General features: G+C 45.9%; 1 protein-coding gene and 1 pseudogene across 1 annotated transcript in view; one reads left to right on the forward strand and one right to left on the reverse strand.

The window, feature by feature from the left end:
• Window positions 1-24427, reverse strand: part of LOC147455567 (peptidyl-prolyl cis-trans isomerase CYP40 pseudogene) — a 36497-nt pseudogene extending 12070 nt beyond the window's left edge.
• LOC147455566 (ras-related protein RABA1f-like) overlaps window positions 1-26094 on the forward strand; it is a 44743-nt gene that overhangs the window by 16418 nt on the left and 2231 nt on the right. The window lies entirely within an intron of this gene.

Raw genomic sequence — 26094 nt, forward strand, 5'->3', positions numbered from 1 at the left:
TTCATTCAAGAAGATCTCGTTCAGAGAACAGATTGAGCGGTTTACCTTGGGTCTACCTACAGAGATCCGAGATCACTGCTTGGAACAGAAGTCAACTTCTATTTAGGAGTTGATGAGTCATGCGAAGCGGGGCTTTGCCATTCACTCTGGCAGTTTGACCCACCCCACAGATAAGGCCATGACACAACGAGCCGAACAGACTTCTGGGAATGAAAGTAGAAAGAAAAAGAGCAACCCAAAGAAAAAAAGATGCACGACCCAAGCTTACTCCTGAGGAGAGAGCTCGCTTCATCGGAGAGGGGAAGTGCTTTGGATGCGGGGAACATGGACATATCTCCGCGAAGTGCCCTAATAAGGCACAGAAAGAACAGAATGATAAAGACGATGACAGGTCTGAGAGTTCGAGAGCAGTTGAGGAATGTGGCAGAAAAGGCAGATAGAAAAGCAGAACTGGTACCACATGGCGTGGGACTTGCAACGAATCTAATGAATGAAAGTACAAACTTTGCCGCTTTTGGGGCAAAGTGAAGGATCAGGAAGCTCTTTTGAAGGAGCCAAGGCCAACTTCTTTTCACTTGGAATTGGCGGGTCGATTTGGAAATTACGCCCAACAGACTGACGCCACAAGCGGAGGTAGTTCAACTGGCACCCGGATGGGATGTTGCCATTACACCTAGCATTGGCAAACTTTGTTTGCAATGACAGGGGTGTTCAGGGCACGCGAGTGACGTTCTACTCAGAATCCCTTGGTACCACAAGAACTACGCCGTGGTTGACTATCGGGCCGAGAAAGCGACTTGGATAAATGAAGGGCTTAGAGATTGTACTTGATGAACTTCAGTTTCTTACTCATTCTTTTGGTAGAGAACTGAACGCTGGATAAAGGTTGAATATGTTTTGACCTGATCAAAAGAACGCCAAGATTTTTCTCCACACTCATGCCGATTGCTTTTCAGAGAGCCTGAAGATCAGACCATTGATCTGATACCCAGAAGCACGCCACCGAATCGGCCACCTTACCGTGTGAGCCGAGTACAGAATGAAAAGATTATGAACCCAATGAAAGACCTCTTGGAAAAGGGTCTTGTCCAGCCTAGTACTTCACCGTATTGCTCTCCAGTGTTGTTGGTTTTTGAAGAAAGACGGATCTTGGAGAATGTGCTTCGATTATAGCACTCTCAACGAAATCACCATCAAGAACAGATTTCCAATTCTTAGGATCGATGATATACTCGACAAGTTACAGGGATCCTCGTGCTTTAGCAGGATTGACTTGAAGAGTGGATATCATCAGATCAGGATAGCGCCAGGAGATGTCTACAAGACAGCTTTTCGGATGACTTTTGGGTTATTTGAGTTTTTGGTGATGCCTTTTGGCTTAACCAATGCTCTTGCGACATTTAACCGGATGATGGACAGGATTTTTTGAGAGTACAGGCTATTTGTTGGCACTTTCTTTGACGACATCATTGTTTTCTCCAAGAATGAGGCAGAACACAGAGATCACTGCTTCAAATCTTTCAAGCATTACGAGATCACACGTTAGTGATTAATGCAAAGAAAAGTGAATTTTTCCTACCAGAGATACACTTTTTTGGGACACATTGTATCAGTAACAGGAGTGCAAATGGACCCGGCCAAGATAGAGACTATCCGTGATTGGCCGGATTTGAGGAATGTCCATGAAGTTAGAAGCTTCTTGGGACTGTGTTCGTACTACAGGGGGTTCATACGAAAGTTTGCAGAGGTTGCTTCCCCTTTGCATATTTTGACACAGAAAGGAGTACCTTTCTCGTCGGGACCCACAGAGGTGACTGCCTTTCGGACATTGAAAGAGAAATTGACTACAGGACCAGATGTGACTTTGCCGGACTTGCAGAAGTCATTTGAAGTATTTTGTGATGCTTGTGGTCGTAGTCTGGGTGCGGTCTTGATGCAAGAAGGCCATGTCATAGCTTACGAGAGCCGTTTGTTCTCTAGGCCGGAGATGACAACACAGATTTATGAGAAAGAGCTTTTGGCCGTTATCCATGCTCTTACTCAGTGGCGGTATTACCTACTCGGAGCGGATTTTATTGTCTTTACAGACCATCAAAGTTTGCGCTACTTCTTGTCACAGAAGTAGCTTTCGGAAAAGCAGATGCAGTGGGCGAACATCTTGTCATAGTTCCACTTCCAGATTGTCCATGTGCAGGGACAGAAGAATGTGGTGGCAGATGCTTTGTCTCGGAAACCGTTGGTTCTGGCTATTTCCGCGATACATCATAGGAGCTTCGAGGATATGGTCGATCAATATGCCATAGATACAGATTTTGCAGATATTTTCACACGGATACGGGATGGGGAGACAGTAGCGGGATACTCCCTTCGGGAAGGCTACTTGATGAGAAAGACTATGTTGTGCGTTACACAGCCGTTGAGGGATAAGGTTATGACTGAATGCCATTGTCCACATTTTACGGGTCACCGCGGCATTGCTACCACCATGAAAGGGGTAGAGAGATTCTTCTTTTGGCCGTGACCCAAGAAGGATGGTGGAAGAGTTTCTGCGCAGTTGCTTGGTATGCTAGAAGGTCAAGTTTGATAGGCATAAGGCACAGGGATTGTTACAGCCTTTACCCATACCCACCCACCCCTGGGAAAGTATTGCAATGGATTTCATTTTTGATCTCCCAAGAAAATAGAATGATCACGATGATTTTCCGATTACATGGCACGTCTGAGAGGATTGTCTCCGACAGAGACCCCACATTTATGAGTTTGTTTTGGAAGGCAATTTGGGAGAACATTGGCACGCGGTTGCAGTTCTCGTCGTCGTTCCACTTGCAGACTGACAGGCAATTTGAGATTGCCAATTCAGTGATTTTAGATTTATTGAAGTCTTGTATCTCGGATTAGAAGACTCAATGGGAAAAGAACTTACCTTTGGTGGAATTTGCCTACAATAACACGATACACTCTTCGACGGGGAAGACGCCATGTGAGATTGTTGAAAGTGCCGCGAAGGTTCCTTCCTGAGCACGAAAGATTAGAAATTTAAAGCGGATGAATATTTGCGAGATTTGGATACGGCTTTTGCCAAGGTTCGCGAGACTTTGCAGGAGTCTCAAGAACGACAGAAAAAGGCAGCGGATCGCCATCGTCGCGACTTGAAACTGAAGGAGGATGATTGGGTGCTCTTACTTTTGAGAAGGCACGCCTACGAAAGAAAAAGGGAAAGGAGAGGCTTTTTCCAAAGCTTAGTATGCGATACTACGGACCTTTCCAGATCACTGACAAGATAAATGATGTCTCCTTCCGATTGAAACTGCCAGATACTTGGAGGATTCATAATGCATTGTAGGTGAGTCTCTTGAAACCTGTTAAGGGTGATGTGCCTGATGATGGGGAGCCTGATGAGCAACCCGAAGTGGAAGAAAACGAGGAGATCCTTGTTCCTGAACAGATTTTGGCACATAACGATACGAAGAAAGGTAAAGTCCGAAGGCGGGTTCTTGGTTAAGTTCAAGAACTTTCCTGCATTTGATGCGAAGTGGATGGAGGAGGAGGACCTAGCAGATACTCCTCGGATTGTGAAACTCTACCTCGATGTTTTGGTTTAGCATAGTCTACTCCAAACGAAACCCAGAATTCAGCTTGGCCGGAGATCTGGTGTAGTGGGATGCACAAGAGGGGAGTCGCTCCGCTCCCTTGTCAACAGATGCCTTGATTTTGATACTAAAGTCACTGATGTCTCTTTGAGCTTCAGGGATACTGAGAGCTGACAGTATTCTGCTGGATGACTTTATAAAATGGAATTCCTGATTATGATACTGATTTGTTCTTGACTTCTTGTGAGTGCAGGAGCTGATAGACGAAATGGCTGCAACATTTTGGTCTGATTGATCTCGAATAGACATGGCTGCAATAGGGGTTAGTCAATCGGCCATCGTGGAGGTCTCGATTGGACCTAGATGTGATTGCTAGCTACATTGCCGATAAATCATGGTCTAAGATCCGAATGAATGTTGAATGTCATGTGATGTCTAGTGATGTCCTGTGATGTCGTGTGATGTGACTGTCGATTTTGTACATGTGCTAGATGTGTGTTCCTAGTACGTAGGTACTAACAGTCAATGTTTGCTAAGACGGTTTATGGCTTTTGTCGGTTTTGCAGGCGTAATCGCGGTCGATTACAATGCTTTCAAGAGGGGGGTATGTCACAAAGTGATGACGTGGCGGACAACAGAAACCCTAAAATTCCTGCAAACCCTAATTTTTGCCAAAAACCCTAATTTCCGGAAATCGCGGAGGTGTTATTATTATTATTTTTGGTTTTTTTGGGAAATTTTGAGCGACGCAAATCTCTGCTTTTTCCTATGATTTGGGAGAAAGAGAGAAAAAGAGAACTTGCTTTTTTATTGGCTCTCATTGAGAGAGAGAGAGAATCTGCTTTTGCTTTCAAGCTTTTGGGGCTCTGCTTTTGGGCATCCCTTGTAACCTTTAAATAAGTGGTGAGGGTCTCACTTCTCAGAGCATCTGGACGCAGAGTCTGAGAGTGAAACCCTAACCGCTCTCTTGTACTTTGATGATTGATTAATACAAAAAGAAATACTGAAAGGGGCGCCAGTCTTTGGGGCCAATATCTCTAGGCACGGAACTCCGCCGGGCCAGTGCAAATCTATTGTGATCTGTGAATTGTTTTGAAGTGGTTATTTGGTGCTGTCGCGGTTGATTCTTGACTTGGAGTGTCTAAGTCTGTTACAATACTGATGTTCATGCTGTGTGCAACCAGAGGATATGCATCTATACCAAGTGACTGGGCATGCATGGTCTACGAATAGACTCACAAAAGTGCCAGATCACTTCTAATCTAGACTGACTGGACTGACTGAACCCTGATCATGCTGTAGCTTGTCCACGGACAGATAGGGTTGGATGTGTCACGTGACACTAAATTCTTTTTCCGCGGCACCTATGGCTTCAGGCAAAGATGAATCGACTCCCTCTGCATCTGGAGATGCGCGAAGGGATCACAACGAAGATTCACGCGAGGAGTATGGCCCGCCTCGGCCTACTCAGGCGAAGCGTCAAGAGATGGAGCGTTGACAATTGATCAGCAATGCAACAAAGATGATGCTTAATTTTGCCAAGGACCCGAAATTGGCTAAATATATGAGCAAGACTTCTTTCGAAGAGGTGCACACAAAGTGGCAGAAGACCACAAAACCACCTGCCCCGCAGTTGACAGTTCTATTGAGGACTTGTCTACAGATAGTTCGGACTCGGATGACAGCAGCTTTTATGCAAAGAAGAAGAAGTTTTACAAAGCCAACCAATATGACTTTCTGGAAGACAAAAGCAAGAAAGTCCGAGAGTTTAAGGAAGGTGGACAATCAAAATTTGACACTTTTTTTAATTATAGAGATGCTTCGAAGGCTTTGTCTTTTGTACAGCAGTTTGACATCGCTTTCGCGGGAGGGCGTTACTCAGAGCACTAAGATTCTGAGAGCTGTCTCTTATTTTAAGGGGAATGCTTGAACTTGGTGGTCCATGCTTCTATTAGACAAGACTGCGCCAATTAAATGGCTGAAATTCAAGAGGCTTTTTATTTCTTCTTGGCCGACTCGAGAGTATGAACGCGATATACGAGCTGCTTGGAACCATCTTCGGATCACCAAGAAGGATACAGTGGACACTTATTGCGAGAGATTCTGGAGCTCCTTTCTACCCGCCTCTTCATTCAAGAAGATCTTGTTCAAGGAACAGATTGAGCGGTTTACCTTGGGTCTACCTACCTACAGAGATCCGAGAATACTGCTTGGAACAAAAGTCAGCTTCCATTCAAGAGTTGATGAGTCATGCGAAACGGGGTTTTGCCATTCACTGTGGGAGTCTGATCTACCCCATAGATGAGATCATGACACAAAGAGTCGAACAGACTTCGAAAAATGAAAGTAGAAAGAGAAAGAGCAACCCAGAACAGAAAGATAAGGATGCACGACCCAAGCATACGCCTCAAGAGAGTCGAACAGACAAAGACAAAGAGTCGAACAGACTTCGAAAAATGAAACTAGAAAGAGAAAGAGCAACCCAGAAGAGAAAGATAAGGATGCACGACCCAAGCTTACCCCCCCCAAGAGAGGGCTCTCTACATAAAGGAGGGGAAGATAAGGATGCGGGGAAACTGGGCATATCTTCGCGAAGTGCCCTAACAAGGCACACTGAATGAATAGGATGAAGAAAGGCCAGAAAGTTCCAAAGCAGTCGAGAGACGTGGTAGAAAAGGCAGATAAAAAGTAGAACTGGTATCACATCGCGTGGGGCCTGAACCGAATCAAATGAATGAAAGTAGAAACTTTGCCACTTTTTAGGCAAAAGGAAAGAACAGGAAGCTCTTTTGAAGGAGCCAAGGCCAACTTCTTTTGAATTGGCGGCTCGATTTGGAATTATGTCCGATAGGCTGAAGCCACAGGCGGAGGTAGTTCGAGTGGCACCCGGACGGGATGTTGCCATTACACCGAGCATTGGCAAACTTCGTTTGCAATGACAGGGGTGTTTAGGGCACGAGGAGCTTTACGTATTCGCCTTGGAAGGTTGTGACGTTCTACTCGAAATCCCTTGGTACCCCAACATCAACACTGTGGTTGACTAACGGGCCGCGAAAGCGACTTTGACAAATGAAGAGCTCAGAGATTGTACTTGATGAACTTCAGTTTCTTTACTCACTTTTTTTGGAGAAACTAAACGATGGATAAAGGTCGAATATGTTTTTGACCTGAACAAAAGAACGGCAAGATTTTCTCCACATTGATGCAGATTGCTTTTCAGAGGACCTGCTAGGCGAGTTACCACCCGTTCGTCCTAAAGATCATACTATTGATCTGATACCAGGAAGCACACCATCGAATCGGCCACCTTATCGTGTGAGCCGAGCTCAGAACGAAGAGATTATGAACCAAGTGAAAGACCTCTTGGAAAAGGGTCTTGTCTAGCCTAGTACTCCACCGTATTGCTCTCTTGTGTGGTTGGTTTCGAGAAAAAAAGACGGATCTTGGAGAATGTGCATCGATTATAGAGCTCTCAACAAAATCACCATCATGGATAGATTTCCGATTCCTAGGATCGATGATATACTGGACAGATTACAGGGCTCCTCGTGTTTTAGTAGGATTGATTTGAAGAGTGGATATCATCAGATCCGAATCTTGTCGGGAGACGTCTACAAGACAGCCTTTCGGATGACTTTTGGGTTATTTGAGTTTTTGGTGATGCAATGCTCCTATGACATTTAACCGAATGATGGACAGGAATTTTCGAGAGTACAGGCTATTTGTTGGCACTTTCTTTGATGATATCATTGTTTTTTAAGAATGAGGCAGAACATAGAGATCATCTGCTTAGGTCTTTCATGCATTTCGAGACCACAAGTTAGTGATTAATGCGAAGAAAGGTGAATTTTTCCTACCAGAGATACACTTTTTGGGACACATTGTGTTGTCAGCAGGAGTGCAAATGGATCCGGCCAAGATAGAGACTATCCATGATTGGCCCGATTTGAAGAATGTCCATGAACATAGAGATCATCTGCTTCAGGTCTTTCAGGCATTTCGAGATCACAATTTAGTGATTAATGCGAAGAAAAGTGAATTTTTCCTACCAGAGATACACTTTTTGGGACACATTGTGTTGTCAGCAGGAGTGCAAATAGATCAGGCCAAGATAGAGACTATCCATGATTGGCCCGATTTGAAGAATGTCCATGAAGTTAGAAGCTTCTTGGGATTGTGTTTGTACTACAGGCGGTTCATTCGAAAGTTTGTAGAGGTTGCTTCCCCTTTGCATATCTTGACATAGAAAGGAGTCCCTTTCGCGTGGGGACCCACAGAGGTGACTGCCTTTCAGACATTGAAAGAGAAATTGACTACGGGACGAGTTTTGACTTTGCCGGGCTTGCAGAAGTCGTTTGAAGGATATTGTGATACTTATTATGGTCATAGTCTGGATGCAGTCTTAATGCAAGAAGGCCAATGTCATTGTCTACGAGAGCCGATTGTTCTCAAGGCTGCAATTGACAACACAGATTTGAGAGAAAGAGCTTTTGGCGGCTATCCATGCTCTTATTTAGTGGCGAGATTACCTACTCGGAGCCGATTTTACGATTTTCACAGATGATGGGAGTTTACGCTACTTGTCACGGAAGCAGCTATCGGAAAAAGCAGATGCGGTGGGCAAACATCTTGTCACGATTTACTTCCGGATTGTCCATGTGCAGGGACAAAAGAAATTGGTGGCAAAAACTTTGTTCCGAAAGCCGTTATCTGGCTATTTCCGCGATACATCATAGGAACTTCGAGGATATGGTCCGTCAGCACGCCACAAAACAGATTTTGCAGATGTATTCAGTTGAATACAGAAAGGGGAGATAGTAGCGGACTATTCCATTCGGGATAGCTACTTGATGAAGAAAACCATGTTGTGCGTGACACAACCGTTGTGGGAAAAGGTTCTAATAGAATGCCACTGTCCGCCTTTTACGGGTCACCTCGGCATGGCTACCACCTTGAAAGGGGTGGAGAGATACTTCTTTTGACTGAGACTCAAGAAGGATGTGGACGAGTTTGTGCACAGTTGCTTGGTATGCCAGAAGGTCAAGTTTGACAGGCATAAAGAACAGGGATGTTACAGCCTTTTTGCCCAACCCATCTGCACCTGGGAAAGTATTGCAATGGATTTCATCTCCTGGGAACACAGCGTGGGCACGACTATTTATTGCCCAGGTCTTCAGATGACATGGCATGCCTGAGACGATTGTCTTCGACAGGACCCCAGGTTCATTAGTTTGTTTTGGACGGCTATTTGGGAGAACATAGGCACGCGGTTGCAGTTCTCGTCATCGTTCCACCCGCAGACTGACGGGCAATCAGATTGCTAATTCAGTGAAACACGATTAACTCTTTGATGGGGAAGGTGCCATTTGAGATTCTTGAATTTGCTATGAAGGTTCCACCCTTAGCGCGAAAGATAAGATGTTTCTTTGAAGCCAACCAGTTCACGAGGGACTTGGTCCAGAAGGCTTTACAGAAATTTTAGGAAAGACAGAAAACGGCAGCAGATCTCCATTGTTGCGATTAGAAATTGAAGGAGAATGATTGGGTGCTCTTACATTATGGGAAGGCACTCTTGAGAAAGAAAAAAAGGAAAAAGAGCTGCTTCTTTGAAAGATTAGCATGAGATAGTGTGGACCTTTCCAGATTTTCCGAAAAGATAAACGATATCTCCTAGGACCAGAATACTTGGAGGATTCACAACGTTTTTCATGTGAGTCTCTTAAAGCTTTTGAAGGCGATGTGCTCGATGATGGGAAGCCAGAGGTGCAACCCGAATTGGATGGAAACGAGTAGATACTCGTTCCAGAACAGAAATTGGCACAGAAAGAAAGAAAGAAGGTAAAGCGAACTGACGGTTCTTGGTTAAATTCAAGACCTACTTCGCAATGGATGCGAAGCGAATGGAGGAGGAAGACCTAGCAGCTATTCCTCGGAATGTGAATCTTTACCTTGAAGCTTTTGGTTTAGCATAGTCTATTCCAAATGGAACCCAGAATTCAGCTTGGCCGGAGATATGGTGCAGTGGGTTTGCACAAGAGGGGAGTTACTCCGCTCCTTTGTCAACATATGCGTCGATTTTTGAATATTAGATTCAGGACACTAAGAGTTGACAGTATTCTGCCAGATGACTTTATGAAATGGAATTCCGAAAAATATGAAACTGACTTGTTCTTGACTTGTTTAAGTGCAGGAATTGATAGACGAAATGGTTGCAGCGTTTTGGTCTAAATGATCTCGAATAGACATGGTTGCAATAGGTATTAGTCAATCGGGCATCTATTAGGTTTCGACTGGATCTAGATGCGATTGCTAGCTACATTGTCGATAAATCATGGTCTAGGATCCGAATGAATGTTGAATGTGATTTGTCATGTGATGTCGTGTGATGTCCTGTGATGTCGTGTGATGTGACTGTTGATTGGTACATGTGCTAGATGTGTGTTCCTAGGGCGTCGATACTAACAGTCAGTGTCTGCTAAGACAGTTTATGGCCTCTGTTTGTTTTGTAGGCGTAATCGAGGGCAATTACAATGCTTTCAAGAGGGGGGTATGTCACAAATGATGACGTGGCTGCCCAGTGCACACACGCACCTTTGTGGCGGGCTGAGATGGTGATTGTACTGCTGAAAACAGTCACGTGTGCAGAGAAAATGCTGGCTTGGCAGCCTCTGCAATTTGTGACGCCACTCACGAAAATCCGTACAGCCCTGTTGACGTGGCAGAAAAGCGTACGTAATTGGTTGCTTTTCAGGCTGCGTTGTTGGACTTGCTTTTTCTATGCAAGTTAAGAAAGAGAGAGAATTCCTTTGCTTTATTTTTATAAAAGCATAAGAGAGAAAATGTAATGTTATATTAACGTCTTGAAAAGGCCAAAGTGACCTATGAGACCAAAAAGTTACAATGCGGTGTATTTGATACAAAGTCAAATTAGCAAATTAAATTAAACTAGGATAACAAAATATAAATACCGCGGAATCCTAAACTAAGTTGATAGGTGTGAAAGGTGAAAGGCGTTAAATGTGTGAACTAAGCAGTACAATGTGTAGACAATATGGGAGGGAAGTAGAGATTCATCTTCATAGAGATCCATCTTCATCTGCACTCTGGACGACGAAAAAGTATGGCTCGAATCCTTGCTGTAGCCTCCTTCGAAACTGTGTAGCTCCTCTTCTCCATCGGGGTCGTCTAGATCTCCCTAGCTCCAATGCTCGGTCTATGAGAATGCCAGTAGTGCGGGCAGACCTCTCCTCTGTTGGTTGCTCCTCTGTCTGTTCTTCTGGGTGTACAATATCTAGTGTAAAGAAATCTGTGATCCGTCTCTGGGGTTGTCTCTCTTCAGCTCTCCTTAGTAAAGTTTCTCTTATGTCTGTGTAACTCAAGTAGATATAGCCCAAGACATCTCTGATCCTCATAACTCATGACCCTAGATAGAGGCCCAAAACCTTCTTTGAATAGACAATGAAAACGGCCTCGTATCTCGTAGTACACTGTGCAATGACATATGTAATGTACCTCTGTCTCTGGCTCTAGATGGCATAAACGGCATATCATGCTATCTGCTGGTGTCCCTCTGAATCTGCCAGTCTCAATCTCGAGCTGATGTGAGGACGTGCGTATCTGGCCAATGGCACAACGCAAACCATGAGAAAGATGCATGTCCATATAGCTAGGTCGAATCACAAACCCATCCCCCATGAGGTGGAGAAGATGCTCTCTATAGAAAGCCATCTTTGTGCCCAACTCTTGTATCGGCTCTATCCATGTCCTCCTCGTGTCCAGCTAGATCAGATCTTGACGAATGAGTCTATTAATCTCTACCCGTGTCAGAGACCTCAAGGGTGCATGTAGAGAGTATTGAAAAGGAGGCAACCTGTCCATGGTGAAACCACGTGTCTGAAACCATGATGCCATCTGTGCATACCAGCATGATGTATCCCCATTAAGAGCTAATTGTCTGGAGGACTCTAGAGCCACCCTGGCATATCTGTCTCTGTCCCACAGACTGTGTACAAAGGAGATTGATCTGGTAAGTGCCTTAATCTCCATAGGGGGGGCAGCTAATTCCGCTCGAATGATATCATGCGGTACGGAAGCCTTGGCTCTAATCAGCCGAGAGATCATAGATACCAGGGGCTTCTCCATACGCCTCCAACCATCCTGGCCTACAGAAGGTCCCCAAACCTGCACCCCATATAACATAGTAGAGGCAACCAAAGTATCAAAGAGCCATAACTTTGTCCTATGTTTCTGGAACTGAACTTGCGAACACATCCTCTCCATTCCTCCCAGAGCCGCACCAACTCTAGTTAGTCTAGTCTCTGCTGCTCTTCTCAAGGAAAATCTCAGCCCAATAAAGACTACCCCCAGGTAAGTGTATGCATCTGTATACTCCACAATCTCCTGACCATATTTGAAAGTAGGTACTGATCTCCTGACCCAGTGCGGTGTGGTGTTAAACGCCATAACCTTGGTTTTACTGAAACCGGCCCGTAGGGCGGTAGGCGTTGGCTTTCACCCGAAAATCTTTACTTAAACACACACACAGAGCACTTTGCAAAGGAGACCTGTAACGAGAATTAACACTTCATCACACACACGGCTCGGAAGCTAGAATGCTCCGAGCAGACGCCGACAACCTGTAGGCCCCAAAATTGGCGCCCCTTTCGGTATTTCTTTATTCTTTAGGAGGGTAAATTACAAGGTAAGGTCCTGGGAATCCTTCACGTGTATCCACCTAGATACCATTTGATTTGGCCAAATTTCGGCAGCATAACAGCCCCAAAACTTGCGCGAAACCAATTCCCCTGCTGGAACTCGCTTGCACTGTCGTATACCCTCTGATTCCTGTCCAAAAACAGTAAATTCAGCACGCTGTATTTACTGGTTTTTGCCCTGTTTTCAGCCCCAAACAGTCCCCTAACTGTCCTTTGCCAGTGGGGCACGATTCCCAATGATCCTGGCGTCCGTATGGCTGAAAAACAGTCAAATTACAGCGCATACACAGCGCTGATTTTGCACCAGTACGGTGAGGTTATGACCCTCACCAGTGCCTGCTTTGGAGCAGCAGTTAGCTACCCCTGTTCCTGCTCAAGGAGGCTCTTGCCTCAACACAAAAGCATGAACCCACACAACTGTACATCAGTCAAATGAGTAGCCCTCTTGTGGGGCATCACATAACTGCACGTAGGGGAGAAAGAGAGCAGTATGTAGCGTGCGGGGCATCACTCCCGTCACCATACTGTACATAGAGGGCAAGGTAAGCATTCCATAGCTTCTGTACCTGTTGCAATCCGCCTGTGGCTGAAAATGGCGCCCCCTTTGTTGATATGCAGCTCGTTTTTGCCTCCCAGAGTGGCAGAATCGCTCACAAGCTGACACGTCGCCCAGTTTCCGAGTTTGGGCTTTCCCTGCTAAAAATATCTCAATTGGTGCGTCAGTTGACTTCGCGGCAGAGTTGTAAAGTGTTCCCCTAGTCATACCGAAGGTAATGACGCGAACACATTTCGTGGCCCAAAATAGCAGTTCCCTAAATTTTAGGAGATGCTTCCGTTGGGCTCCCACTGGTCTTCTGACCATCTATCGTCATTGGGACCGCATCCAAAAATGCAATGTGGCCCAACTGTCGGATACTTTTGGTTGGTAGTCCCACCTTGACTTTACGCCTTAATTGAGTTCACTTCCTAGTATCCACCAACTTGCTAAGTGCGACGGGGGGACCTATATGATCTTGCTCTGAGCCTAGACATCCTCTTACCATACGAATTCCAGTGCCGACCACTTCCCGTCTGCGGGTGAATCTACCGTTCACATTGGCCATACAATGTCCGACCGTTTGCTACTTCAAAAAGAGGGTCTTAAACAAATAAAATAAACCCCATTGGAAAGAAACCAACAACCAAGGTTAGCAGTTGCCACATCTCTGTGACATGGTTAATAACTGCCACGTCCTCGTGACATACCCCCCCTCTTGAAATCGCAAACGTCCTCGATTGCATACCATAAATACACGCCACTGATGATCTTGTGCTATTAACACTCTTTTATCATCGCATGTATCCGCAAGAAAGGTCGTAACATACATAGATACAAATGACTTAATGAGGCCTTCATACTTTTGCCATTTCTATCTATGGCACTGAATTCATATGTACATTTGATGTACTAGCTCTATCATTACCCCTCCTTTGCACACGTTGGGTTGGGGCATAAGTAGGCTGTAACCCAAAGGCTTCAAGGTAAAGCTGCAATACATTTGGTGACTCTGACAGTTCATGCTCTTCCATCCACTTTGCATCCATAGGCGGATAGTTCTTGAACTTCACCAAATAGCGTCTTGCAACTTGTCCTTTAACTTTTCTGTCCTTATGTGCCAAAACTTGCTCAGGTACCAGGATCTCATCAAGTTCCTCAACTTCTGGCTGATCCTCAACTGGCATATCTTCTGGCACATCACCCACGAAGGGTCTTAGAAGACTCACGTGAAACGCATTATGAATCTTCCATGCATCAGGCAATTTCAGCCTGTAAGCCACATCGCTGATCTTGTCAAGCACTTGAAAAGGCCCATAGTAACGCATGCTGAGCTTAGGAAACAGCCGTTCCTTGCCCTTCATCTTCTTTAACCTTGCCTTTTCGAACTTTAAGAGAACCCAATCACCAGGTGATAGTAACAATTCACGACGGTGACGATCAGCAGCCTTTTTCTGTTTTGCCTGAGTTTTCTCCAAGGCAACTTTAATCTTCTTATACATCTCATCCATGTTCTCAACATATCGATCTGCCTCAAAGATCTTGTCCTTTGTGTGCAAAATGGGAGGAACCTTTTTGCCGCCTTCAACAATTTCAAAAGGTGCTTTGCCAGTAGACGAATGCACCGTATTATTGTACGCATACTCAAGCATAGGCAAATACTGTTCCCACTTGCCCTTATTATCTGACACATAGCATTTCAGCAGATCTAAGACAGTAGAATTGGCCTCTTCTGACTGTCCATCAGTTTGTGGATGAAACGAAGACGAGAACTTGAGCGTAGTACCCATGTTCTCAAACAATCCTCTCCAGAACAAACTGGTCATGCGAGGATCACGATCACTGATAATCGATTGTGGCATACCATGGTACTTAAACACATTGTACATGAACAAGCGTGCCATCTGATCAGATTTTATCTTCTTCCTGACAGGGATAAAATGGGCCTGCTTGCTGAACCTGCAGATAATGGTCCATATACCATCATTCCCTGTTGGCGTCCTTGGAAGATCAAAGATAAAGTCCATAGCAATGCTTTCCCATGGCTTATCCGGAATCGGCAGTGGTTGTAACAACCCTGGTGCCTTTTGCCTGTCAAACTTGACCTTTTGGCAAACTATGCATGCTCGCACAAAGGCATCCACATCTCTCCTCAAGGTAGGCCAATAAAAGAACGTCTCTACCGCTTTAATTGTTGCATCAATGCCACGATGCCCTGCATACGGTGGGACATGACTCTCTTCCATGACCTTATGTCGCAGTGGCCTAGTGACACAAAGTCTGCCATGCATCATCATAAAACCGTCTCTGAGGAGGTAGTGCTCGTGATGTTGCCCCTCTTGTAACTGTTCAAAGATCCTTGCAAAATCTTCATCAGCAGTATACTGTTCCTTCATGTCATCTAACTCATGATGATAAGGAATTGACACAGCTGAAATTTGTGGCTTTCTTGATAACGCATCAGCCACAACATTCTTCTTGCCTTCCACATGCATAATCTGGAAGTGGAACATGGAAAGAACGTTTGCCCATCGCATATGCTTTTCGGATAACTTTGACTGTGTCAAGAAGTATCGCAAGGTCTGATGATCTGTTTGGACAACAAAATCAGCACCTAAGAGGTAGTGCTTCCAGCTAGAAAGCGCATGAATAACGGCCAAGAGTTCTTTCTCATAGACTTGCATAGTCCTCTTTGGCCCTTGCAAAATTCGGCTTTCATATGCTACTACCCGTCCATCTTGCATTAGCACTGCTCCGATGCTACTGCCACACGCGTCACACTGGACCACAAATGACTTCCTGAGATCTGGCAAAACAATAACTGGATCTGAAGTCAACTTTTCCTTTAAGAGACTAAAAGCTGAAATCTCTTTTTGGGTCCATCTGAAAGTGACCTCTTTCTTTTGCAATGCGTGAAGAGGCGATGCTATCTCTGCAAAATTTCTGATAAACCTTCTATAGTAGGAACACAATCCCAAGAAGCTTCTGACATCGTGCACAGTCTTCAAGTCTGGCCATGTCTTGATAGCTTCGACCTTTGCGGGATCCATTCTTACACCATCCTTTGAGACTATGTGGCCCAGAAAGTGGATCTCTTCCAGGAAGAATTCACTTTTCTTAGGATTGACAAGTAACCTGTGACTGCGCAGCTCTTCGAACACAAAGGTCAAGTGACGCCTATGCTCCTCTTCATTCTTCGAATACACAATCATGTCATCGAAGATTGTTCCAACAAACTGTTGATGCGAGCGGAAAATCCGGTCCATCATTCTGTTGAACGTGGCAGGAGCATTTGTTAGCCCAAACGGCATCACTAGAAACTCATAAAGACCAAATGTTGTTCTAAACGCAGTCTTGTGCACATCCTCTGGGCTTATACGAATCTGATGGTACCCACTCTTCAGGTCTATCCTGCTGAAAATTGCAGCACCCTCTAAACGATCGAGAATATCATCAATGCGAGGAATAGGAAACCTATTCTTGATGGTATTCTTATTCAACGCACGGTAATCAATACACATGCGCCATGAGCCATCCTTCTTCTGCACTAGGAGCATTGGGGAGCAAAAGGGTGAAGAACTAGGCTGAATCAGCCCCTTCTCTAATAACTCCTCAACCTGGCCCATAATCTCTTTCTGCTGCGCCGCACTAACCCTGTAGGGAGGTCTATTTGGTGGGCTACACCCTGGCACCAAATCTATCCGATGGTCCTCAGGTCTCTCTGGCGGTAATTGCGACGGTAATGAATCAGAAAAACAGTCACTAAACTTTTGCAAAAATGCTGACCTTTCTTTATCTAACACAGATAAATTTGACTGATCCCTATCTGAGACATCACGTGCAAAAATCAAGTACACAGAAAGATGATTCTTTATTACAGAAGTGATAGCAGAAGCAGATACAATAGGGACTGACTCTCCTTTAAGCTTTACATCCAAGATGTGAGTTTTGCCCCTATGCTGTACAGTGATCTTTTTGTTGTAGGCATCCAAGACTCCATGCACTCGGAACATCCACGGGATCCCCAACAAGGCGTCACAACCTTCCAGCGGCATGATGTAAAACTCTTCAGTGTCCACATACGACTGAATATGCAGACGTAGTTTTCCAATGATGGGAGTAACACACTCTGAGTGGCCAGGACATGCCAACCCTGCCTCTGCTGTGTACCCCATCTCTTCAGCTTTGATGCCGAGCTTCATAGCTAACTCTGGTGAGATAAAGTTGGCTTTGGCACCTGGATCAAAGAAGATGAGTGCCGTCTGATCCCTAACTTTACCCCATGCCCTGCATAACTCACTGGCATCTGTGCTGGGCCTGTCACCCACCATGTCTGGCACTAAACCTGCCGTGGGTTTAGGCTTCTTGCCTTTCTGGTCTTCTTTATCCTCTGAGTCAGCTGGCCTTTTTCTTTGTGGACAATTGATAGAAATATGACCAGGCTGCTCGCATATAAAGCATTTGTTCTCAGCCATTAGGACCTTCTTTTCCTCGAGCGACTTGCGCACAAAAGGCTTCCTTTTCTGTTTCTTTGCCTGCGCTCCAGAAGTCCCAGCTGAATCCTTATCTTTGGTGGCCTGTTCTGACCCCTGTGACGCATCAGGAGCCGTTTTCACAAAGGGCTTCTTCGCTGAATTTTTCTTTTGCTGCCCTCCTTTATCACTGCTCGGAAATCCACTGTCCTCTCCTTTCAACAGGGCAAGACCAGTGTTCGCAACTTCCATAAGCTGAGTAAGGGTAGCCACTCTATTCTTTGTACAGTAATCGCGAAGCCCTTTAGGCAGCCCACAACAATACTTCTCTATCTGCTCTGTCAATGGCACAAATCTGTAGGAGGTCACTGAGAGTAATGCTTTACAAAACCTCCTATTGTACTCCAGCAAGCTCTTGCACGAAGCTGCCGTAAGCTGGTGCCAATCTGTCAAGACATCGGCTTCAAATTCATTTGATAGCCAAGCAGATGCAAACATTTGCTTGAAGTAAACCCAAGTGGCGGGTGCCTGTCCTTGCATTAACAATGTCGTCCAGTAAGCGCATTGTCCTTTAAGAAAGTGGCAGCTTTCCTAACCTTCGAGGCTTCTGTAAAATTCCCTCCCGCATAAGCTGTATCAAACTGCTGGAGGAAAGTGAGTGCCTTTGTCTTGTCCTCGAAACCACTGAAGGTACTGAACTTTACTGCTGCACCACCTTCTTTGTAAGCCTTCGGCTTCTCTAGTGCCCCCAAGTTGTCATACGGGATAGTCTGCAACATGGGCACTGTACTAGGCATGATCGGCACATGTTGGCCATTCACATTTTGCGTCAGAGGTGCGATATCTGGCTGCTGTCCAGAAAAACCAGCCATGCCAAAATGACCCTGTGGCACCCCAAACTGGCCCTGGTTGCCGTGGAAACCTTGCTGCATGCCGATAGTACCATACACGGGGTTTGGCATGATGCCTTGCATACCCCCGAACATTGTTCCTGGCATGTACGGCTGACTTCCAGACGCATAACCAGCCATACTTTGGAACACTGATCCACCCCCGAAATACCCAGGATGTACCGTGGGTGGTGGAAAAACTGAGTGCATAGCCTGGTATCCAGCTCCCTGTCCATTCAAGACAGCATGCTGGCTCTGAAAGGTGGCGGGCTTAACTGACATAACCTGTGGAATAGGCGTTCTAGCCACCTGTTCAAGCACGGGAGGAATCTGCTTTGGAGCCCCCGACTCCGCAACATGCGAGTGTTCCCTTTCCACAATCTCCTGACCATATTTGAAAGTAGGTACTGATCTCCTGACCCAGTGCGGTGTGGTGTTAAACGCCATAACCTTGGTTTTACTGAAACCGGCCCGTAGGGCGGTAGGCGTTGGCTTTCACCCGAAAATCTTTACTTAAACACACACACACAGCACTTTGCAAAGGAGACCTGTAACGAGAATTAACACTTCATCACACACACGGCTCGGAAGCTAGAATGCTCCGAGCAGACGCCGACAACCTGTAGGCCCCAAAATTGCCGCCCCTTTCGGTATTTCTTTATTCTTTAGGAGGGTAAATTACAAGGTAAGGTCCTGGGAATCCTTCACGTGTATCCACCTAGATACCATTTGATTTGGCCAAATTTCGGCAGCATAACAGCCCCAAAACTTGCGCGAAACCAATTCCCCTGCTGGAACTCGCTTGCACTGTCGTATACCCTCTGATTCCTGTCCAAAAACAGTAAATTCAGCACGCTGTATTTACTGGTTTTTGCCCTGTTTTCAGCCCCAAGCAGTCCCCTAACTGTCCTTTGCCAGTGGGGCACGATTCCCAATGATCCTGGCGTCCGTATGGCTGAAAAACAGTCAAATTACAGTGCATACACAGCGCTGATTTTGCACCAGTACGGTGAGGTTATGACCCTCACCAGTGCCTGCTTTGGAGCAGCAGTTAGCTACCCCTGTTCCTGCTCAAGGAGGCTCTTGCCTCAGCACAAAAGCATGAACCCACACAACTGTACATCAGTCAAATGAGTAGCCCTCTTGTGGGGCATCACATAACTGCACGTAGGGGAGAAAGAGAGTAGTATGTAGCGTGCGGGGCATCACTCCCGTCACCATACTGTACATAGAGGGCAAGGTAAGCATTCCATAGCTTCTGTACCTGTTGCAATCCGCCTGTGGCTGAAAATGGCGCCCCCTTTGTTGATATGCAGCTCGTTTTTGCCTCCCAGAGTGGCAGAATCGCTCACAAGCTGACACGTCGCCCAGTTTCCGAGTTTGGGCTTTCCCTGCTAAAAATATCTCAACTGGTGCGTCAGTTGACTTCGCGGCAGAGTTGTAAAGTGTTCCCCTAGTCATACCGAAGGTAATGACGCGAACACATTTCGTGGCCCAAAATAGCAGTTCCCTAAATTTTAGGAGATGCTTCCGTTGGGCTCCCACTGGTCTTCTGACCATCTATCGTCATTGGGACCGCATCCAAAAATGCAATGTGGCCCAACTGTCGGATACTTTTGGTTGGTAGTCCCACCTTGACTTTACGCCTTAATTGAGTTCACTTCCTAGTATCCACCAACTTGCTAAGTGCGACGGGGGGACCTATATGATCTTGCTCTGAGCCTAGACATCCTCTTACCATACGAATTCCAGTGCCGACCACTTCCCGTCTGCGGGTGAATCTACCGTTCACATTGGCCATACAATGTCCGACCGTTTGCTACTTCAAAAAGAGGGTCTTAAACAAATAAAATAAACCCCATTGGAAAGAAACCAACAACCAAGGTTAGCAGTTGCCACATCTCTGTGACATGGTTAATAACTGCCACGTCCTCGTGACATTTACCTAGGTTTACACACAATCCACTATCCTCTGCAAAACTATGTAGTGCATCCAAATATCGTTGCATACCTTCTGGTGAGTCAGATATCAGCAATATCATCAGCATATAGCAACAATGGGATCCACGTCCTTGCCAGCTGGGCACCCCTGTCACCCTCTTTGTCAATGTAATCAGACACCTCATCAACATACATACCAAATAGAGTAGGAGACAATGGGCAGCCCTATTTCACTCCAATAGTAGAGTGAACTAAATCAGACACCCCTTTCGGAGTGCATACATGTCCCATCACTGATCTGTACAAAGCCATAATCCCCCAAATCACCTCTATGGGCACCCCCATCTCCTGTAGTCTGTGCATCAATCGAGCTCTTGATACCATGTCAAATGCTTTGCGAAAATTCACAAAGCTACAATAGATCCGTCTCCCATGTGCTTTGCCCTCCTCAATGATGGTCCTGAGTGTCAGAATATGATCAAGAGTGGAGAAACCCCTCGTGAAGCCGGCCTGACCCTTTGCTCGGACACCCTCGCCCTTTGCCCAATTACTCAAGTGTTGCTCCAGAATAGATGCATACAACCGTGCCAACGTGTGTCCAACCATAATAGTGCGGTAGTTCCCAGGCTCTGTAGGGTCACCAGCCTTGAGCATGGGCACAATATTAGACAACCTCCAAGTCTTAGGTAACTCCTCACACATGGCACGATTGAACAACACTGCGAGAACCTCCATCAGCATATCCCTGGCATGTATAAAGTGCTCCGCTACTAGATTGTCATGATCATATGCCTTCTTGGTCCTCATCCTGTCGATGGCCCTTTGTACCATCTCAGATGTAAAGAAAGTGCTCGTAGCTGGGCAAGGCTTGGTAGGGTCTGGAAGGGGTTCCTATCCAGGAACTGTATATAATGATGTCGCATATTGGCCCCACACATCAGGTGAAGTAATCACTGGGGGAGGGGAGTGCTCATGGAAGAGTCGCCATGCCTCTCCTGAGTCCCTACTCAAGAACATCTGATATAAGTCTCGCTCCAACTGAGCTAGGTAAGCTCGCTTCTTCCGTCGCACAAGGCGTCGGAAAGCAATCCGAGACTGTCTAAGTGATGACTCCTAAAAGAAGATTTCTCTGAAGCTGGGCTCTCATCTCTGTGCACTCCTCATCATACCAACTATTATAGGGCATCCTCCCAGAATGTCGTCTCTTGCCCGGCTGAGTGTGGGGGTATGCCACTGATGCAACCCCATGCAGTGTCTCAGTAAGTAGAGTGGTGCACTCCGCCACTGAGAGGCCTGTACCATTTGTGCCAGCTGTGCCTTCCAATAGACGGTCCCAGATCTCCTCTGTATAAACGAAATCGGTCTCTGGTGTAAATGTATAGAGGGTGTGTGACCTGCCTCCTAATGTCTGGGTTGTACTATACTGAAATTTTACGGACAGTGTCAAGAGAGCATGATCTACTGCTATGCCCACTGGCCTGGCTCCCACTGTGAAATCCTCAATGCAAGGGACAAAGCTCGGTTGTGTCATAACATAATCCATTGTACTGGCCCCATGTCTGTGTGGAAAGCATGTGAAACCGGCTGCTCCAGGAAATCGCTGTAAACCATTAAGTATGGCTAATCCGTGTGTAGTCGTCATTTCCATGAGGTATCTCCCGTACTCCGATTGCTCTCTGTCATCTGAGCATCTGTCAAGTCCCAACTCACCCACATCTAGCTCTCTAAGCATCTCATTTGAAGTGTCGTAGAAGACTGTCTGCGAGTTGCCCGTTCGGGCATTGAAGTCCCCTAGGAGAATGATATCACCGTCCCTAGAAAACTCCCATTTGTCATCATCTAGTATAGAGAAAGGCGACTGCCCTCTGGATGCAACATACACTGATGTACTGGGAGGAAAGTAACATATGGCAATATATAGGAATCGACCTGTGTCAACTCTTAGTCTCACCCACATATATCTAGCATGATCATCTCTTCGTACAATATGCAGTAATGGTTGTAGTGCCTCTCTGAATATCACTGCTACTCCTCCTGAACCTCTACTCCGATGCTCAGATCTCGCATTTGTCCTGTGAGTTGTCTCCCATCTGTATCCCACCACATGTGGCATCACCTGTCCAGGAGCCTGATGAGTCTTTGAGAAGAATACAATATCCTTGTCTTTGAAACTGTCCTCAAATGCACCCACGTCTAACCTCATAGACCCGTTACAATTCCAAGTAGCCATCTTCAGTGTGGTCCCATAGGTCTCGCACCGTCATGCAGTGCGCCGCTCTAAAATCACCACCCGTCCATCTCTGTAGAAGGCTATCTTTTCCCTTCTTCCTTGCCGCTGTAATCTCTGGCATTACCTCTTTTATAGGTGCGAGCTGTGAGAGAGTCAGGTCATCACCGAGGAAAATACCTATCTTTTTGAGAGTAGGCCTCTTCCTCAAGAATTCCTTCTCTTCCAATGAGGGGAAGTGCAGTATGAGAGCTCTCCCCTTTGAAGACTCTCTCGTGCCATCACTTTTCTTACCTACCCTCCATGCCTTTGTGTGCAAAGGCTTCTCCATCCCCATAATGGTGGAAGGCTTGTGACCTCTTTCTCCACATTGTTTATGTCCTTGAGAGTGGTCACTCTCACATGCAGTACTCGCATCCGCCTTCTTTGTTCCTCTTCGAGGGTCATGTTGATAAGAATCGGTGTACAAGGAGTTTCTTGACCTTTCCCTTTCTTGGCGACTTCAATCCATTTTTCAGCCTCGTCTGCCTTTTTCTGTGTCCTTGTTATCATCTCCGCCCATGAAGATGTCTTTGCCACACTCAGTTTCTCTTCCTCTGTGATCATCCTTACCTGTTCCTTGATTTCCTTGATTTCATCTATTATCGAGGGCTGAAATTCGCCTTCCTCTAGTCACTGCTTACTCTATCAGCAAGCTCCTGTTTAAGGGCTGAGACTTCTTTTTTGAGTGTCCGTATCTCCGCGTTTGGGTTCTCCTGTTTGAGGGTTGAGACTTCTTCTTTGAGTGTCTGTATTTCTGCGTTAAGGCTCTCTTTCTCCTTCTTCCATTGTGCGCCTTCATTAAAGACCATCTGAAGGAGGTTGGCCTTCTCCTTCCACCATCCTTCCATCTTTGTTTTCCACTCCTTCATTTCCCTCTCCATCTGCGCCATCCGCTTGTTCGTGAGCATGAAGGTTGCCTTTGCTCGCGACTTGCAAATAGCTGAGACATTGACGGCTTCCGTGTCTTGTGCAAGGTCCTGACCCTGATGAAACAATGCCTTCACATTGCCTTCACCATTTTGCAAAGCAAACTCGGTTCGGTGTCTAAGAGTGCACCTTTGGCATTGCCAAGCTTTAGCTTACACGCTGAACTATCTGTCAAAATTTGTGTCTTCATTTTGTCTAAATTGTTGCTATGTTCTCTTGCAATCTCTTCAGCAGCACAAGAACCTTCATCTATGTTTTCCTTTTCCCGGTAGATATCGAAGTATCTTAGCGCTTTTCGGTATTTCTGCAGAGCCATCTTATAATCACCTTTCTTGAAGCAATCATTCCCAAAACTCTTGATGGCCTCAAGTGCAGCAATCCACCATGCACAATCTGTTGGTTTATCGTCAAGATCCTCTGGCCAATCTGGGTACAAATTACCATCACTAAATAGACTAGCAACACCATCTTCTTCTCCCTCTTGCAATTCACCACAATTTGCAATCAAAACTTCCTTATTTGGTCAGTCTTGATCACCAATAGGGGTATGCTCTATGTTGCAGATAACCCCCATTCCTTTCAAAACTCTTCCAAAAACCACATGCTTCCCATCTAAATGGGAAGTACGCGTAGTTGTAATGAAGAACTGAGAACCATTTGTGTTTGGTCCTGCATTTGCCATGGATAGCATCCCTTTATGCTCGTGCTTCAAAATTAAAATTTTCGTCTTCAAACTTTAGCCCATAGATAGATTCTCCTCCTGTGCCATTTCGAGCAGAAAAATCTCCTCCTTGGATCATAAAACCTTTGATGACCCGATGAAAAGGAACTCCCTTGTAATACAGTGGACATCCAGTCTCCTTCCCAATGCCCTTTTCTCCTTTGCAAAGAGCTCTAAAGTTTTCCGCAGTTCGTGGAACCACATCCGCATAGAGTTCAATCACAATCCTTCCTTCCATCTCACCACCAATACTAATGTCGAGAAAGCAATGAGGGTTCACCATGGCTTAAAGATGTGATGAACCTTGCCTTGCAGAGGCACAGCAAGACAACAATGAAGCCGGAGGGACCCTCTGCTAAGCAAGCAAGCCTTGTGCTTACTTATTGCAAGCAGACCCGTTGCTTGATGTTTAACGAGCAGCAATTAAATCCAGCCATCTAATGTCGGCTAAATTTTATTGGCGTGGACATGCTGTAATGTTCTACCCATCCTCCGTGTGTGCCGCGAGAGAGAGAGACAGCCGCGCGCGCGCGAGAGAGAGAGAGAGAGAGAGAGAGAGAGAGAGAGAGAGAGAGAGAGAGAGAGAGAGAGAGAGAGAGAGAGAGAGAGAGAGAGAGAGAGAGAGAGAGAGAGAGAGAGAGAGACTTGATGCTTTTAGAAGGCATTTGATTTTCAGCTTTTAGGGGCTCTGCTTTTGGCAACCCTTTTTTTCTTTAAATAAGCAAGCAGGGCCTCACAACTCAGAGCATCTGGACGCAGAGTCTGAGTGTGAGCGCCTGCCCGCACTCTTGTACTTGAACTCAGATTAATACAAAAAGAAATACCGAAAGGGGCGCCAGTCTTTGGGGCCAATATCTCTAGGCACGGAACTCCGCCGGGCCAGTGTCAAATAAATTGTGAAGTGTGAACTGTTTTGAAGTGGTTATGTGGTGCTGTCGCAGTAGATTCTTGACTTGGAGTGTCCAAGTCTGTTACAAGTTCCGAGCCAAGACGCAATGGCCCCAAAGATTGGTGTCCCTTTCAGTATTTCTTTATGACTACTTCGTCAAAAGGACAACTCCCAAGGGGTCCAGCTCTCTCCGAGAGTGTGCGTCCAGATTCCCTCTGAGAAGTGGCCCTGAAGGCATTTATAAACATGCAAGGGGATGTGTTACAGGCTTGGACACTCCAAGCGAGAAATCAATAGCAACACACGGGCAAAAACTTCAAAATCAGTGAACTTTACTAGAGAGAGAGTGAGTCAACACGGCACGACGAAGTTTTGCGACTAGATGCATTGGCCACAAAGATTGGCGCCCCTTTTGGTATTTCTTTATTATTGCTCGTAGCAAAAGTACAACTCCCGAGGGTCCTCTGTTCTTAGACATCGAGATGCTATGCAGAGTGAGAGGCCCAAGGGCTCTTTTTAAACTTACAAGGGATGCCCAAAAGCAGAGCCCCAAAAGCAATCAGTTCAAAAACACTTCTTCCCAAAGGCATCTACTCTCAAAAGCTAGCGCTAGAAACTGCAAAAGCAGCCAGCAAAATTTGTGAAAATTTGTACAGCCTGTCATGAGGCACCAACAATGCGGGAAAAATTGTATTGTCCTGCCACATCATCGTCCGTATGGACTGCCACGTCAACGTGAGCACGATTTACAAAAATCTTTTTTAGGGTTCAAGCTTTTGTCCTTCAGGGTTTTGGGCCCCACGGTCGGTGCTCGTAAGTTCTTCAAGTCGGTAGGCCCACAGCCCATCTTCTGGGATCAGTTCCTCTTGTCTACTCGGCGATTTCTCTTCCAGTGGAGCATTCTACGCCATCACTTTGTGACAGGATGCCCAAAAGGAGAGCCCCAAAAGCACTCGCTCTAAAAGCATTGATCACCAAAAGCATCTGTGGCCAAAAGCATGTGCCAAAAGCCTGCCAAATCAGCTAGCAGAAATCGCGGAAATTCGTACAGCAGTACAACGCGGCAGCTTAGCCCAATTTATAGAAATCAGCCTCAGAGATCAAGCTTTTGAGTTTTAGGTTTTAGGCCCCTTGGCCGGTGCTCAA

The sequence above is a fragment of the Adiantum capillus-veneris genome, chromosome 6, assembly GCF_014529385.1.
Source record: "Adiantum capillus-veneris isolate H3 chromosome 6, ASM1452938v2, whole genome shotgun sequence".
In the NCBI taxonomy this organism is placed as follows: domain Eukaryota; kingdom Viridiplantae; phylum Streptophyta; class Polypodiopsida; order Polypodiales; family Pteridaceae; genus Adiantum; species Adiantum capillus-veneris.